The sequence below is a fragment of the Ranitomeya variabilis genome, chromosome 5, assembly GCF_051348905.1.
Source record: "Ranitomeya variabilis isolate aRanVar5 chromosome 5, aRanVar5.hap1, whole genome shotgun sequence".
Classification (NCBI taxonomy): domain Eukaryota; kingdom Metazoa; phylum Chordata; class Amphibia; order Anura; family Dendrobatidae; genus Ranitomeya; species Ranitomeya variabilis.
In genome coordinates this window covers 436287063-436303512 of record NC_135236.1, presented here as the reverse complement: position 1 = coordinate 436303512, position 16450 = coordinate 436287063, and the positions used below count along the sequence as shown (strand labels likewise).

At 45.9% G+C, this 16450-nt stretch overlaps 1 protein-coding gene across 1 annotated transcript in view; it reads left to right on the top strand.

The window, feature by feature from the left end:
- Positions 1 to 320: 320 nt before the first annotated feature.
- CSRP2 (cysteine and glycine rich protein 2) overlaps positions 321 to 16450 on the top strand; it is a 36045-nt gene continuing 19915 nt past the window's right edge. Inside the window, exon 1 of the mRNA XM_077265339.1 lies at positions 321 to 598. The gene's annotated coding sequence lies outside the window, so the exon portion shown is untranslated. The remainder of the gene's footprint in view (positions 599 to 16450) is intronic.

Genomic DNA, 16450 nt, shown 5'->3' with positions numbered 1-16450 from the left:
GGGTGTGTGGAGGCAGAATTCTATTATCAGGGTGTGTGGAGGCAGAATTCTCCTATTATCAGGGTGTGTGGAGGCAGCATTCTCCTATGATCAGGGTGTGTGGAGGCAGCATTCTCCTATTATCAGGGTGTGTGGAGGCAGCCTTCTCCTATGATCAGGGTGTCATTGGAGGCAGCTTTCTCCTATTATCAGGGTGTCATGGAGGCAGCTTTCTCCTGTTATCAGGGTGTGTGGACGCAGCACGGTCCTGCTTCCTCCTCTCGGGTGACTGACTACCTCCCAGCCCTATGCCTCATGCTCAGGACACGTTAGTGCAGAGCCTCATACAAGTACGTCATAACTAACTGTGAGGTGAGGACGGAGTTGACGGCTGAGAATCGGGGCTCGCGCCATGTGGGAGGACGCGGTGACGTCAGGAGCCGCCGAGACCTGAGAGTATGTGGCACAGCCTGAGCGCTCACTTCTCCCACTACGTCCTCTCCTTCACACAGTTCTCCTGGCCCCGCCCACCCTCCGCACGGTTTACAGGCTGCACGGCCACCTAGCGCCTCAGTCTACACAGCAGTGCTCGGGGGAGGCGGCTGGTGAGCGCGGACTGGTGAGTGCTGCTGTAGCCGTCTAGTCCTGGCCAGCGCCCAGCGATGTCACGGACGGTTCTTTCTACCTTGCGTTTGCCTCGTAGCGCCATTGTTCTGGTGAAGTGTCAGTTCCTGGACCGGACTCCATAACGTCTGACATCTCACAGATTAGCAAAACATGAAACGAGGAGAGTTAGTGTAGCGAGTGCTGTGGGAGCGGCCGCCTCCTGCACCGGGGGATAGGCAGTGGCGGGCCCAGCAGGAGGACATCACCTGTGAGAGGCTGGAGCAGAGCTTATAGTGGGGAGCTGTGGGCACTGCGTGGTGGTTGTAGGGGCTGGTGATTGCCCCAAAGGGTGTTCTCAATACTTATTACCCAGGTGATCGGCAAATGTGGTGTGAATGGGCGTCTGTAAGGGATGATTGTGTTCACAAAGAAATCCCAATTATTGTAATGTGGAAATGAGGTCACATATCCAAATGTAACCCTAAAATAGATAATTTGTTTTAGTATAGATTTATACAAAATATTGTTTTTTATTTTTTTAATAGGCCGGGCTTATTCTCCACTTTGTGGCACGTTTTGCTCAGTAATCTCGCATTGTTCCTTGTGTGCGGGGATGTGGGAGAACGTCTTGTCCCATTACACTTGGGCGGGTCCCTGGAGGAATCCCATATATATTGTCTTCACTAATAATAATAAAGCGGCCTGTGTAACCTTTCTCTAGAAATACAATCACTTTATTCTTTGTCTGAGCTTATGATCTTGCTATGCTACCAGTAAAGGGCAATGTGGGCGCAACGCTGGTCACACTGACCCGAAAATGCCACTGACTGCATTGTCTCTAATATCTGAGTGTTCCTGATCCTCTAGTTTATGTAGGACCCAGTTAACTCACACTTTTTTTTTTTTTTCTTAAATTTTTTTTATTGTATTTTTTGTTCTGCCAGTATGATCTAATCATACACGTTAGTAAGTAAAATGTAGTAAACATGACTTACTTCATTTTCAGACTTTAGAGAAATGTATGAAAAGCGCACGTGTTTTTGTTCCAAAAATGGGATATATAAAGTCTCTCTGCTTCATGAGGACCCTGGAGTACCGTGTGATTAAAGAGACAAATGTATCAAATGTGGTGCATAAAAAGAATACGATGTTCCTCACATTTATTGTGAGGACTCTGATACTCCAATAAAGTTGGCTTGATTTCACCCGCTTAAGATGCTTCAGTAAGTGACAACAGTTTCACCTATTTGTATATTCAAACAAACATTTAGTCACCATATGTTAAATCTGCAATTTCCTGCCTGACCTTTCTTCTGATCTAATTTCTGCCTATAATGCATATGATGCTTTTAGTTTGTCAGGAGACCCAAGGTCAGCACAGGAATTGTTGCTGCCTGAGCTATATCAGTGTCAAACTGAACCAGTGGAGTATAAGAACAAGCCACCAAGAATTTTGAATACAAAATACATCAAATTTATTAATTCATATAGAACGCACATATTAAAATGACAAAAAATATATGAATCCAGAAGTATGCATGGAAACATATGGAGGAGATGTGGAGGTAGGCAGGGGGGAAATACAAGGAAGCACCTAGTACCTAATCAGATTAGGAAAGCAAATCAGAAGAAAGTAACAATAAAGACCCGACAGTCTAGAAATAGCAGCAGTAAAGTGCATAGTGTGCATCCAACAGTCAAAGGTTAATACAAAGTGCCTATCTGCTTACCCATAGTGGATCACAGCTGCTGTCACCCACCCCACGGCGGTTGTCAGTGGTAGAGATGGGCGAACCCGAACAGTAAAGTTCGGCATCCGTACTGACCATCTTCTGTTCGGGCACGGACTTCACCAGGAAGTCTGTGTTACTGTTTGGGTTCGGATGCCTGAACACCGGGTGTTTGTCACGCTGTCATGTGCATGACAGCGCTGCAAACACCGCTTTGGATCAGCGGTGAAATTATCCCCTCTGGTCAGACAGCCACGGTTCCCACACTGGCAAAAGACAGCGTGATAACTTAGCTGTGAGGGGATATGGAGGCACCGCCTGTGGAGGTGTCCGAGCAGCACATAAAGGGCAGCGAATGCTCCAGGGTGAGCAAAACCACTAGCAAGAATGGTGAACGCTTACGTTGTGCACCATATCCCCTTCTCCGGAACCGTTACTCGCTGAGATACAGCTTCGGGTGGTGAGTGTGGTATGATCACCTGGTAAAAGCTGACTTCTTACTTCTATGCTCTATTACCAGGTTAAGAGATCAGCAAAGACTAATCAAAAGCAATGTGCTTTGTGCACAGTATCCCTGCCTGACAGCTATGCTAAAAGGCTTTGTCAATCCTGCATATGCCAGACCCTGGAGGAGGAGGCTCCTATTCGTACATCGAAATCTAAGGGCTGTCATTAGGGAAGAAATTAGAGGCTCCCTTAAGGGAAAGGCCCATAAACAAGCTAGCATTGGAGTGAGCTCAGAATCTAGTCTGTTGATGGGGGGGGGGGGGGGGGGCAGCAATTTGAGTCCTCAGAGTCCCCTTCATCTTCGGACGAGGAGGGGAGGCCTTGCTTCCACGTTAAAATATGGACTCATTGGTGAGGTCAATGCGAGCCACTATGGGGGTCAAGCATAGTAGAGAGCCCAAATCGGCTCAGCATCTCATGTTTGCAGGCTTGTGTCAGAGGACTTGCAGGTCCTTTCCAGTAATTGACACAGTTAAAAGCCTCATTAAAAGGGAATGGGACAAGCAGGATAAGGGATTCCTGCCATCCGCCGCAAAATGGAGATACCCATTTGAGGATGATGTACTGGCGGAATGGGTTAAGATTCCTAAAGTGGATGCGGCCGTGGCATCTTCATCAGTGATCTGCACTACCGCTGGATAACGGGGGTCTTCTGAAGGATCTGACTGACAGAAAAGCAGACACACTCCTGAAGTGGGTGTAGGAGTCATCAGCTGGGGCTTTTAAGCCAGCAATTGCAAGTACCTGGACCGCCAGTTCCATAATGGTCTGGCTGGGCCAGCTGGAGGATCAGTTACGTTCTAAGGTCCCTAGAGACAAGTTGCTACATTCCCTCTCTCAAATCCGGGCAGGGGTGGCTTACCTTGCGGATGCTTCAGTGGATTCTCTACGGTTGGCTGCTAGATCTGCTAGCCTGTCGAACACTGCCCGCCGAGCGATCTGGTTGAAGAGCTGGAAGGGGGACGCACATGCTAGACCAAAATTATGTGCCATTCCATGCTGGGGTGAGTTCTTGTTTGGCTCCATGCAGGATGATATCCTCACGAAGGCAACTGACAGAAAAAGAGGGTTCCCTAATTTGTCTACTCCTGCTTTCAGAAACCCCTTTAAGAAGAGGTCGTACTTCCGAAGCAAATATGCAGACCGAGACTGGGAACCGGCGGAACCAAAGCGGAGAGGTGCTTACTTTGGTGGGGCCTCATCGTCCAAGCGTAGGTGCAACTATTGCTAGCCTTAGTATCCCGGTGGGCGGTAGATTGTAAAAATATTTTAATCAGTGGGTCCATATAACATCCAGCACCTGGATCCTTGGTGTTATATCATCCGGTCTAAAATTGGAGTTTTGGAGTATTCCTCCGGACTTCTTCCTGTTATCAACTTTCAAAAATTCCCCTGATCGGCAACGGGCCCTGGAAATGGAAACTTTACAGTTAAGTGATAAGAGAGTCCTGGTGGAAGTCTCTTGGGGCCATGAAGGTAAAGAGTTTTATTCTCCCTTATTCCTAATTTCCAAACCTGATGGTTCTTTTAGAACCATTATAAATTTGAGAAAGCTAAATAGATTCCTGCAGTGTCATACTTTTTATGATGGAATCCATCAAGTCTGCAACTAAACTTCTGTTTCCAAGGTGTTTCATGACAGTCCTGGATTTAAAGGATGCCTATTACCATCTGCCTATTTACCAGGATCACCAGCAATATCTGAGTGGTGGTACAGCTAGGTGACCAGGTTAGCCATTTTCAATTCGCCGCTATGCTGTTCGGTTTGTCCATGGCGCCGCATGTATTTACTAAAGTAATTGCGGAAATAATGGCCTTTTTTAAGGCAACAGGATACCCTGGCCATACCATACCTGGGCGATTTCCTATTAGTGGGGAGGTCAGATGTTCAGTGTAGTGCCTGGTGATATCTATCTATCTATCTATCTATCTATTTATTCCTGGGCATTCTTTTGGACTCCGTAAACCAACATTGTTTTCTACTGGAGGGCAAAAAGTTGGCCATCATCCGCAAGGTCAGGGGAGTAAGAGACGATCTGGATCTAACATTAAGAGACGCAATGTCTCTGCTGGGTTCCATGATGTCATGCATACCGGCTGTACGATGAGCTCAGTTCCACACCAGGACACTGCAGAATGAGGTGCTCGTAGCAGAAAAAAGTCTGCAAGGCCCTCGGAGAGGAAAATTACGGTTGTCGGTCGCCACGGTCAACAGTCTAGTTTTGTGGCTAGATCCGCTACATTTATCCAGGGGGGTACCATGGGGGATGAAGCTGGACATTATAGTTACTATCAATGCTAGCCCTTTGGGGTGGGGATCTCACAAGGGAGACAGCCTAGCCCAAGGGAAGTGAACTGTCAGGGAAGCTCAGGGTTCTTCAAATCTAAAGGAGCTTACTGCAGTAAAATATGCGCTTCTACAGTTTTTACCATCTCTGCGGGGTTTCCATGTGCACATACACCGACAACACGACAGTAGTGGCCTATTTAAACTATCAATTGGGGACAAGGTCACAATCACTGTCCACTGCAGGCGACATTCTCACTTTAGCCGAAAATCACCTCTCCCTATCGGCACTCCACATAAGGGGGAGCACAGGTTTCAGATGGACTATCTCAGCCGACACAGGGAATGGTCCCTGGATCGGCATGTTTTCAAGCAGATAGTACATCTATGGAGTCTCCCATTATAGACCGCGTCGCTACGGGCATCCGACCAGCCAGATATGGTGGATTCCCTTAAGGTCCAGTGGGATTATACTCTGGCATGTGCATTTCCCCCGATGTATTTGTATTTGATTCCGTTGGTCCTCAGGAAAATCAGGGAGGAGGGGCGAGGGTAATACTGATTGTCCCCTTCTGGCCCAGGAGGCCATGGTTCTCCTGGCTAAGGGCTATGTCCGTGACCGACCCGTGGGTGCTGCCAATGAGCTCGGGGCTTTTCTCTCAGGGCCTGTTCTGTCCTCAGACGGAGGGTCTCCACTTGACAGCGTGGAATTTAAGAGGGAGCTACTGAGGCGTAGAGGGTTCTCAGAGACCTTAATTGCTACTTTACTGAAGAGTAGGAAGGAAGTCACTACAAAGATTTATTGTAAAACCTGGAAAAAGTTTTTAGGGTTCCACTCAGCTCCCCTGTTGGATCAGGTTCCAATTCAGGCGATTCTGGAGTTCTTGCAGAAGGGCCGAGAATTGGTATTATCAGTCAATACACTTAGGGTACAGGTGTCGGCATTTTTCGGCATTGTATAACTAGAACATGGCAGGGAACAGGTGGATCACTAGGTTCATCAAGGCCTGTGAGCGCAGTAACCCAGTTCATATTGCTAGATTGCCCCCATGGGATTTAAACCTTGTACTAGATGCATTGACAGGGCCTCCCTTTGAACCCTGAGATTCGGCTTCACTGAAGGTGGTGACCCTTAAAACAGTGCTGTTAGTAGCATTAACCTCTGCGAGATGGGTCAGTGACATTCAGGCGTTATCAGTAGATTTCTCCTCCCCCTTTCCTGATGGTCTATAATGATAAGATAGTTTTAAGACCAGACCCAGACTACTTACCGAAAGTTGCTTCTAAATTTCATAGAAGCCAGGAGATCGATTTTCCATCCTTTTATGATAGCCCTGTTACTGTGGAAGACAAGGGTTCCATATTCTAGAAAAGAGCAGTACTAGAGTATTTAGGAAAAACTCAGTCCTGGAGGCAGAGTAGGACATTTTTGTTTCTTTCCAGGGTCAGAGGAGGGGGTCGAGTGTCACGAAAAAAATCTATCGCTCCGTGGATAAGAGATGCGATCTGCCTAGCCTATTCGGCCAAATGGGAGTCTCCACCGGAAGGAATAAAAGCTCACTTGGTGCGAGCCATGGCATCATCCTGGACGGAAAAGGCATGCGTCTCCATTGATCTAATTTGTAAGGCGGCAACGTGGTCGTTACCTTCCACCTTTTATAGACCCTTCCGTCTTGATCTTTAGTCCTCTTCCAGTTTAGGCTTTGACTGATCAGTTCTTAATGCTGTGGTCCCCCCCAGGTGATCGTCTCTGAAAGTCTCTCGTGGGGTGCTAGGAAAACCGGTTATTACGTACCGGTAATAGGATTTTACAGAGTCCACAACAGCACCCGCACATTCCCTCCTGTTATTGAGCACTGGTTTCCTGCACTATGAAGGAAGGTGTGTCATATAGATATTCACTGTGTATATATATATATATATATATATATATATATATATATATATATATATATATATATATATATATATATATAGGTATTGTATAGTGTAAATAACATGTTTGTGTACTAATGCGATGGGTGGTTCCTCTCATACTCTTAAAACCAACTGAGGAGGCGAGGGGGACCGCCCCCTTTTTAACCTGTAGGTTCCTGTTCTGTTGGTGGGCGGTTCCCTTCTCTCGTGGGGTGCTGTCGTGGACTCTGTAAAATCCTATTACCGGTATGTAATAACCGTTTTTCAGACCATAAGACGCACTTCTTTTTCCCAAAAAATTTTGGTAAAAATGGGGGTGCGGAGATTTTCTGATGCAAGTGGACCATATTCTTGCTTTGGAGAAAAGTATTATTTCAAGAGAAATAAGATGGACCTTTATTTGCCCACTTGGGTCTTAGGCTCTCTTGGGAGGGTTATTGTTATGTCATCTTCCTTTTTGTATTATGTTGCAAATGGTGACGGTGCACGATAGGTCTCTAAAGGTTGGAAGGGGGGGGGGGGGGTTGGAGTTTGGGTTGGGGTTATGGGGTTAAAATGTTCTAAAAATTATACATGTTTACTGTAAACAGTAATGCAATATTCTTGTATTATCCTTATTGTTCAATAAAAAAATATCTGATTAAAAAAAAAATGGGGGTGCGACTTATGGTAGGAATATACTTACAAATCCTGTGGCGGCGGTCCCGATGCAGCCTCCCTTCCCAGGCTGGTGTGGCGGTGCTCTGTGGTGTGGTGGTGGGGCTCCGCCAGCATTTTGTCAAAGCCCGTTGGCCCCCACACATCCGTTGCTGCGATGCGGTGGCCTCTGGCAAAATGGCCGCCAGGGCCAGATTCAGATCTCGGCAACGAGATCTTGTCCGACGAGATCTTGTTGCAGAGATCTGAATCTGAGCATGCGCCGTTCCCGGCGGCCATTTTCCTGGAGCCACTGCATCGCAGCAATGGAGCTGCGGCGGCTTCCGGGCTTTGACAAAATGCCGTCGGAGCCCTGCCACCACCACAGAGCACAGCCGCCCTAACACAGAGCCCCGCAACCGCACCAGCCTGGGGTGGAATTCCCACTGTGACCACTCCCCAACCTGTGCCGATCCCTTCCCTGGTAAGCTGATTTCTGACTGTAAGGGTATGTTTCCACAGTCAGGAAACCTTTAGTATTCGCTGCAGATTGGACGCTGCGTACATCCACAGAGTCCAATCTGCAGCATCCAGATGTTACAGCATAGTGGAGGGGATTTTATGAAATCCCATCTCCAGTATGTGTGCAGGGCCTTACCCGGCTGCCCTGCGTATCCGTACATGCAGTGCGTCTTTCTAGACCGCAGCATGTCTATTTATCTTGTGGAGACACTCCTTCACCACAAGATAAATAAGTTTATGAATACCATGCGGTGATTCCGCATGTGTTCAATGAACACATCCGGAATCACCGCGCATACAACGGGGCGGTGCTTTGGGCAGAGCGGGGTATCTGCAGCGTCCAATGCGCTGCCAATATGCCCCATGGAAACATACCCTAAGACGGACCCTTATTTGACACATTATTTCCCCCCCTTATTTTCCTTCTGAAAATTTGAGGTGTCTTATAGTCTGAAAAATATGGTAATAGAAACACATCACCACTTCTGTATTTATCACCCACTCCTGGTTTTGGCTTACAGATACTGATGTGAAATACTGAACATGTGAATGTGGCCTTAAGCAATATGATTAATGTTAAAAAGTATCCACAGAAGTTCAAGCCTTCACATCTGGGCTATATTGTGGGAAAATAAATTAATGGCTCCTGAAATGCCGCTTTGTAAACATCACTTTTATTAAAAAAAAAAAAAAAAAAGTGTTTTTAATTGACCATAAGCACAAAATGGAAAGGCTGTATTTGTTTGGTATCACTGTATTTGTGCCAACCTATGGAAACACCAGCTTGGCTTCCAGTAGTAAGCCAAGCTGGTGTTCCTCCTATAACTAAGCACAATAGAAAAGCATTATGTCCAACTTAGAAATAATACCAGAGGAAAAAAGTAGACTGTGTCCTCTGGAGAACTGGGAAATAAAAAGGTCATTGAACAGAGTAGCTCTTTGTGAGTTAATTCTATCTGGCAGTTTTGTGTTGTGTTTTATGGCATTTTTCGTGTCTTGCATGATTAATTTGCACATTATTGTTCAGTTTTTCCTTGGCAGTGGTCAGATTTGTGGCGTACACCTAATTACATTGATGTTGGATCAAGAAAACTTTTTCTCCTTTTTAATCAGCTTTATAATCTGCATACTTTGTGCAAGAATTTTTTTTAGCATACACTGACACAGGCTGTAGTATGGAGAAATTCAACAATACCCTTATGCTAGAATCACATTAGCGTATGGCATGGGATGCGATATGCTAATGACCCTCGGATCCAGCTCTGCTGCGAGCCGAGTGTCAGTGCTCTGTGCTCTGATCCTCTCACATGCGAGGATAGAGACACAGGTGCGAGGTGACAAAGAAATTAATTTCTCCGTCTCCTCTGTTGCCGGCGTCGGTGAGAATCTTGCTGCACTCGGGTGACCTACGAGTGCAGTGCGATGTTCAACCTACTCCCTTAGACTTGTATGGGTGTATGGGATCCAAATGTTGCATGCAATCGCAGCATGCTGCATTTTTTTTTTTTTTTCAGCCTGAACTTGATCGGAGCTGAGAAAAAAAAAAATGCAAATGAACACACAATCTAAGAATAACATTGGTCCAAATGCAACTTTTTTTTTTTTTTTAGTCTGATTGCGTTCATCCGATTTATTCGCAAGTGTGAACGAACCCATCTACTGTGTGTAATAAGTCCTTTTTAAGTAGTGCACAAATGACTCCTGATTAAATTTACATTTCCTGTGTCCTTTACTACTCCTATAGCAAACTATCAGCAGTTCATGGCCATTTATAATATGCTAAGTATGCTAGTACTTTACTGTTCTACTCGGTCCTAGACAGAGGATGGGGCTTAGCAGGCGTGCACCACCAAAACATTCATACTGGAGCTTGGGACCCCTGTTCTTGTGATCATGTGGTAGGACCCACAGCGATCAAGCGCTTATTAGCTATACTGTGGGCATGAAAAAGACCTCTTGGGGAGCACCCTGGCATCCATGCATTCCTCAAAAGGTCTTTATGCTAATCCTGATTGAATATGAGCTTCCTTTCGTGGTGCACACAAAACATTCTTGGATAACATACACAACCATCCTGTTGAATGGCCATCTTGTATCACTACATTTTCTGTGTAGTGGCTACTGCAGGAGAAATGTTTGGCTCGCTGGGGCTTCCTGGTTTTTGCTTACAATATGGCTTGCAACAAATGGCTGGTCCTTAAGTGGATTATGCTTGATAGGGGTTGTGAAAAATATTGGAGATATAATTTCATATAATAATTTGTATCCTATTTGGCATGGGATTATAAAATCTCCATCAGCTTGCAGCTGTATGAGAACACCTAGCTCATAAGGGTTGTCAAGCCTCAAAAGGCTACGAGTGACAGATCTCAGACCTTGAGCCAGATAAGCTCAGAAAAAAGGTTTGCCTGCCATGTGGGTACCATGCTGTCTTAAATTCTTTGTTCTGACAGCTAGGATTTCATAAGGAGAATAGGGACTTACACGTCCTGGCCATACACCAGTTACATTTTTGAGATCTCTGGAACAGATTTGTTCTAGCAGCACTTGGTGGGCAGATACGTAGCATGGCTATTAGGAATCAGATAGCAAAGATGTGTTTAGTGTCAACATGTAGCAGGGGCCCTGCCAGATCTAATGGTGCCAAAAACGCCTCCCTAGGACGGTCCATTAAGGCGTTATGACCCATCTTGGAATTTTTAGCTGCTAAAGGCAAGGGGAGGGGATTTAGGCTCAACCCAGAGGGGATAAAGGCTAGTGTAAGGCCATGTGGTATTTCGCTCTGTTATGCATGCGGTCCACTTCAAAAATGGGGTCATGTCAAGTAAGATGCTGCAAAGGACCTAGGAACCAGGTTGGTAGCCCATGCCCCCTGCAGCCCAGCTCACACATGGGTGAACATCAACCCGGTAATTGACATTTTCCATCTGGTTATGTCTTGTCCTACCACTACCTGTATTTGCATATCTGCCCATTGTATATGTATAACCATTGTGTGTGTATATAGTGTATTGTCTAGTGTGCCCTTAAGGCGTCTAAATATATTTTAACCTCAGGCTGCTCTTTTATCTTGCTTCACATGTCCATATTCTCTGTTTCACTTTCCATGCTACCGGGGCTGGTTTCTAGCCAGATATAATCCCGTTAACAGACCGGGACTGATGGCAGTCCTACCGGGCTGACCAGGCACTGTCTCACTGGTGCTAATGAAAGGGGCATGTAAGGGTGGTGCCACACCAGTGACTGCGTGGTCCACCACATCTTCTTACTTCCTGTGCCTGCCTTGGCCCATGTGGGCAGGGTGTGTCTGTAAAACTGTACCAAGCTGACCTTGCGTGTCCCCAAGGGGTGCGTAACGTCACGTTGGTGAAAATGGGGAGACCGCGTTACATGATCTGTCTGATTATAGCAACGTCAGGCAGGGTGGCAATATGCAGGTTCTTCACAAATGGGGGCTGTAGTGGGATACTGTGTGATCTCTCTGGTGCAATCCTTCAAAGGGGTTGTCTCAAGACTTGAGCATGTTTGCACACCGTAGCCTGAACACCACTTGTTCTTTACATCGCAGTTGCTGTTCTTTAAAAATATGGCTACTGGGGCTACAGCGAACCTCATGACTTGGTGGCATGACAGTAATTATAACAAATTCCACTTTGGTTGCTCATGACTATTTACCTCCTCCCCCCCCCCCCCCCCCCCTCCTCTCCTTCTTCCTTATTGGGTAACATTCAATATTGTATGGTCCTTTTACAACTGCTTACCGCACATACAGCATCAATAAGGTATACAATTATAGTTCGGATTACTGCAGATTATTTGATGAGACATTGATACACAATATGAATAAAAACAAAAGATTGTGCTACATGTAATCCATATGGCAAGGTCAGCCACCTGTGGCACTCCAGCTGTTGTAAAACTACAACTCCCAGTTTTTGGCACTTGGCATGCTCGGGAGCATCAGGACAGCTGGAGTGACGCAGGTTGCTGACCCTGGCCCTATGGTTTCAGAGGACAGAACTGCAGAATGTAAAAAATGAAAACAAAAACATCCATTTGTTTCTTGCTGTGACCAGCAGCGCAAACTGGAAACTGCTCGCAGTAAAATATGTAGGTCTGCAGGATTAGCTATGTTTTGACATTGCCTCAGAGTCTGTATATACAAATAAATATATTTTGTAGGTTTTTCTTTATTTTGCAATTTGTAGTAACAACAGCATCACTTACAGATTAAGAAATACTGAAGAAAAAACAATGGTAGAGCTTGAGCACCCTTTTTTTTTTCTTTTCTAAATTGAATCCACACTTGGTAGATGAAGCTGCTGCAAATTTGCCACAAAAATATGCATGTATTTTCCATAAGGTTGTGGGATCTAAGTTGGAGATGGAAAAAAAATATATAATCATTAATATTGGTTAATTTATTACCTTTCATATGAAATAAATATATTTAATGGTCTACCAGTCTAAGGCACTTTTTTTTTTTTTTTTTTTTAAAGGAAATGTACTCTTTCAAATACAGTAAATTTGTTACTAATTGACCATTCATGAGAGCGTGGGGACAAGGTAGCAAAACCATGGCTTACTATTTCCACAGCCCAGGTTAGCTATATATAGACCTGTTGCTGGTTACTTGCTATTTGCTTTTGATTATTATTATTTTTATTTTTTTTCTTTCTGTAGGGTTGTCAGGAATGTGTTGGGTGTGGCTGTGACAAGTGTATCAATATCACAACTGTCCTAAACTGTGACCCACAGAATAACATATCTGCTGCAGATATGGCTGACAATAATTTCTGTATCCGCACAGCCCCAGCACTTGTTGCAGAGTGGCAGTCCTGGTAAAAAGTTCTCTGCTATGTGGAGCTTTACATAACAAAGTGATCAGTCCTTTAGTATGCATGACACGGCGTCCTTGCTGCAAACTATATTGTCTACACGGCAGTAATTTAGTTTACAATGTGGATCAGGATTTTAAAATGAAGTGGCACTTGGTAGAATAGTTATTTGCAAGCAGGAGAATGTAATGTATACATTATACAGGTTAATGACTGGTGTTTATTTGTTTTCCCTGCATCCAGCCAATACAACCTCTGTGTACCACTAAGGTTGCTGAATGGATCTGCCATCATGGTTTCTGGTGAAGTGCAGTACTTCACGTGGATCTTAAAGGGGTTATGCAGGCCTGTTTTTATTTTTGCTAAGAAATGAGAAGCAGGTAGTTGCTAACTACCTGCCTGTTCTGCCCAGCGCCGAATCTCTGCTGGCTCTGAGTGGTTACAGACCACTTCTGCCTGCGAATGTCTTCCTCTGACAAAAAGCAAAACAATTTAAGCCACAGCACATGTTTGGTATAAGTCCAATGCATGATGGCCATTTAACAAGTAGAACTGAAGATAAAAACAAAATGAGCAAATACCCTGTAGTAAGTAAATGGCAATAGTACATGTAAATAACATCGGTACTTGGTTAATATTCTTTTGATAAAAAAAAAAGTAAAAGCCATCTCACTATGACAAGGTGTACCTAACTCTTGTAGTTCAACTCACTGTGTCAGCAAACGTAAAAACAGATAAGAGCAGAGTAGGACCTGGATGCCAACTGTTGAGACGCCTTTCCATGGGAAGCAATAGAAACAAAATGAACTGCCCAGAAAGGGGGAGCCACGCCCTAGTTACTACAATATATAAAAACGAAACCAAAATCAAATAAAATTTGAGACCGGGCACATGTTGATATACGTGCAATGCATGGGTGTGCATTCACACTGTGGCCATTTAAAGCAAACCTGTCACCAGGTTTGGCCGATATAAGATACGGCCACTGCCTTCAGGGCTTATCTACAGCATGCTATAATGCTGCAAATAAGACCCCGATGCAACCTTAAAGAAGAAAAATAACTTATACTCACCTGGGGGTGGGCCAGTCCGATGGGTGTCGCGGGTCCGGCGCCTCCCATCTTATGATTGCCGCCCTCCTGCTTGCTTCATCGCTCCCCGGCATCGTGCTGCTGTGCAGGTGTACTTATCTGCCCTGTTGAGTGCAGAGTAAAGTACTGTGGGATGCAGGCATCGGGAAAGCTCAGAGGCGCCCAGTGCCTGCACAATGCAGTATTTTGCTCTGCCCTGTTGAGATAAGTACACCTGCGCAGGAGCGTGATGCCGGGGAGCCATGACACAAGCAGGAGGGCAGCATCGCAAGAAGATGGGAGGCCCCGAACCTGCAACACCCATCGGACTGGCCCACCCCCAGGTGCGTATGACAAAGGGGTGTGGCTTTGCCAACTAATAAGTGGTATAAATTTAGACCTAGAGTTTGTATGTTCTCCCCAAGTTTGCATGGGTTTCCTCACATTCCAAAGACATACTGATAGAGAATGTACCGTATTTTTCAGACTATAAGACGCACCGTACCATAAAACGCACCCCAAATTTGGGGTGAAAATTGCAGAAAAAAAGATAAAATGGGGGTCCGTCTTATTGTCCGAATTTGATATCTTACCTGAGGACAGGCGGTGGCAGAGCAGGGTCACAGGAGGCATGGTGTCGGCAGAGATGCGGTGGGCGGTACAGCGTGCACCTGAGCAGGGTCGCTTCCTGCTTAGGTGGGCGACGCCATGGCTTTCCTCAGGTGGGGTGACGCCGTGGCCTGGTATCCAAGGTGAGCAGCAGAGCTGTGTTAATCACCAGTTTCTCGGTGGCGGCGGCCATCTTTCTGAGGCCGCGTGTGCGCAGATTGAGACCTCAATCTGCGAACTCGGCTTCAGGAAAATGGCCGCCGCGATCTCCATCTGAGCACGCTCGGCCTCCCGCAGCCATTTTCCTGAAGCCCCAGGAAGCAGAAAACTCAATCTGCGCATGCGCGGCCTCAGGAAGATGGCCGCCGCCACCGAGAAAGCCGTGACTCACCCAGCTCTGCTGCTCTCCTTGGATACCGGGCCGCGGCGTCGCCTCACCTGTGGAAGGGACCCTGCTCACACCATACCGCTCACCGCGCCTCACCATCCCCGCACCTCTGCCGCCGCCACACTGCCGGTAAGCCTGCATTCAAACTATAAGACTCACCCCCCATTTTCCTCACAATTTTTTTGGGGGGGAAAAAGTGCGTCTTATAGTTGGAAAAATATGGTAGATTGTGAGACCCATCGGGGACAGCAATTAATGTGTGCAAAACTGTAAAGCGCTGCAGAATGTTAGCACTATATAAAGATTACTAGCTGTTTCCAGCCAGCTAACGCTCGGCATGCTCATTGCTATCTAATTAACGCTGCTAGTGATTAAACTAAAGTAAATAATGACAACATTCAATAGCGCTTACGCAGGTGGTAAATTAACTTAAAATGAAGTTAATAACAATAATAATAATCAAAAATCAGAATAATACTAATACATTTTATTCACAGTGTAAAATCAAAAGCAAACTGGATTCGTGTGGTAATGTGTGGGGACAGAGCCTTGTGTGGTAATGTAGAGGGGCGGGATTATGTGGTGGGGGCGGGATTATGTGTGGTAATGAGGTGGGGGGTGGGATTGTGTGTGGTAATGCGGTGGGATTGTGTGGTAATGTGGTGGGGTGGGATTATGTGGAAATGTGGTGGGGGGTGGGATTGTGTGGTAATGGGGTGGGGGGGCGGGATTATGTGTGGTGATGTGTTGGGGGCGGGATTATGTGTAATGATGGGGTGGGGGGCGGGATTGTGTGTGGTGATGTGGTGGAGGGGCGGGACTATGTTTGGTGATGTGTTGGGGGGCGGGATTATGTGTGGTAATGTGGGGGGGCGGGATTATGTGTGGTGATGTGGGGGTGGGATTGTGTGGTAATGTGGTGGGGGTGGGATTGTGTGGTAATGTGGTGGGGGCGGGATTGTGTGTAATGATGGGGTGGGGGGCGGGATTGTGTGTGGTGATGTGTGGGGGGCGGAGCTACTGTGCAGGGGGCGGGATTAGGGGGTAATCATGATGCCATAGATAGATAGATTGATTATAGACTAGACACTTAAAAAACGCAACCAATTTAACAAACCTGGATGGTCTAGTCTGTTTGCACAGTCTACGAATTAGACAATACTAGTAAATATACCCAGTTAGAATAAGGGTTACGTGTTTGTTTTTTTTTAAATATATGGCAATGCCTAGCACCGCAGTTAAGTCTTGCAATGGGCTGTGTACTGGTGATTTTGGCATCTTTCTGATGCCCTTTTGCTAGTTCCTGAATTAGATGTTTATGACCAAAGTCACATCAAATGATTTTGTATTTCAATTTTTGG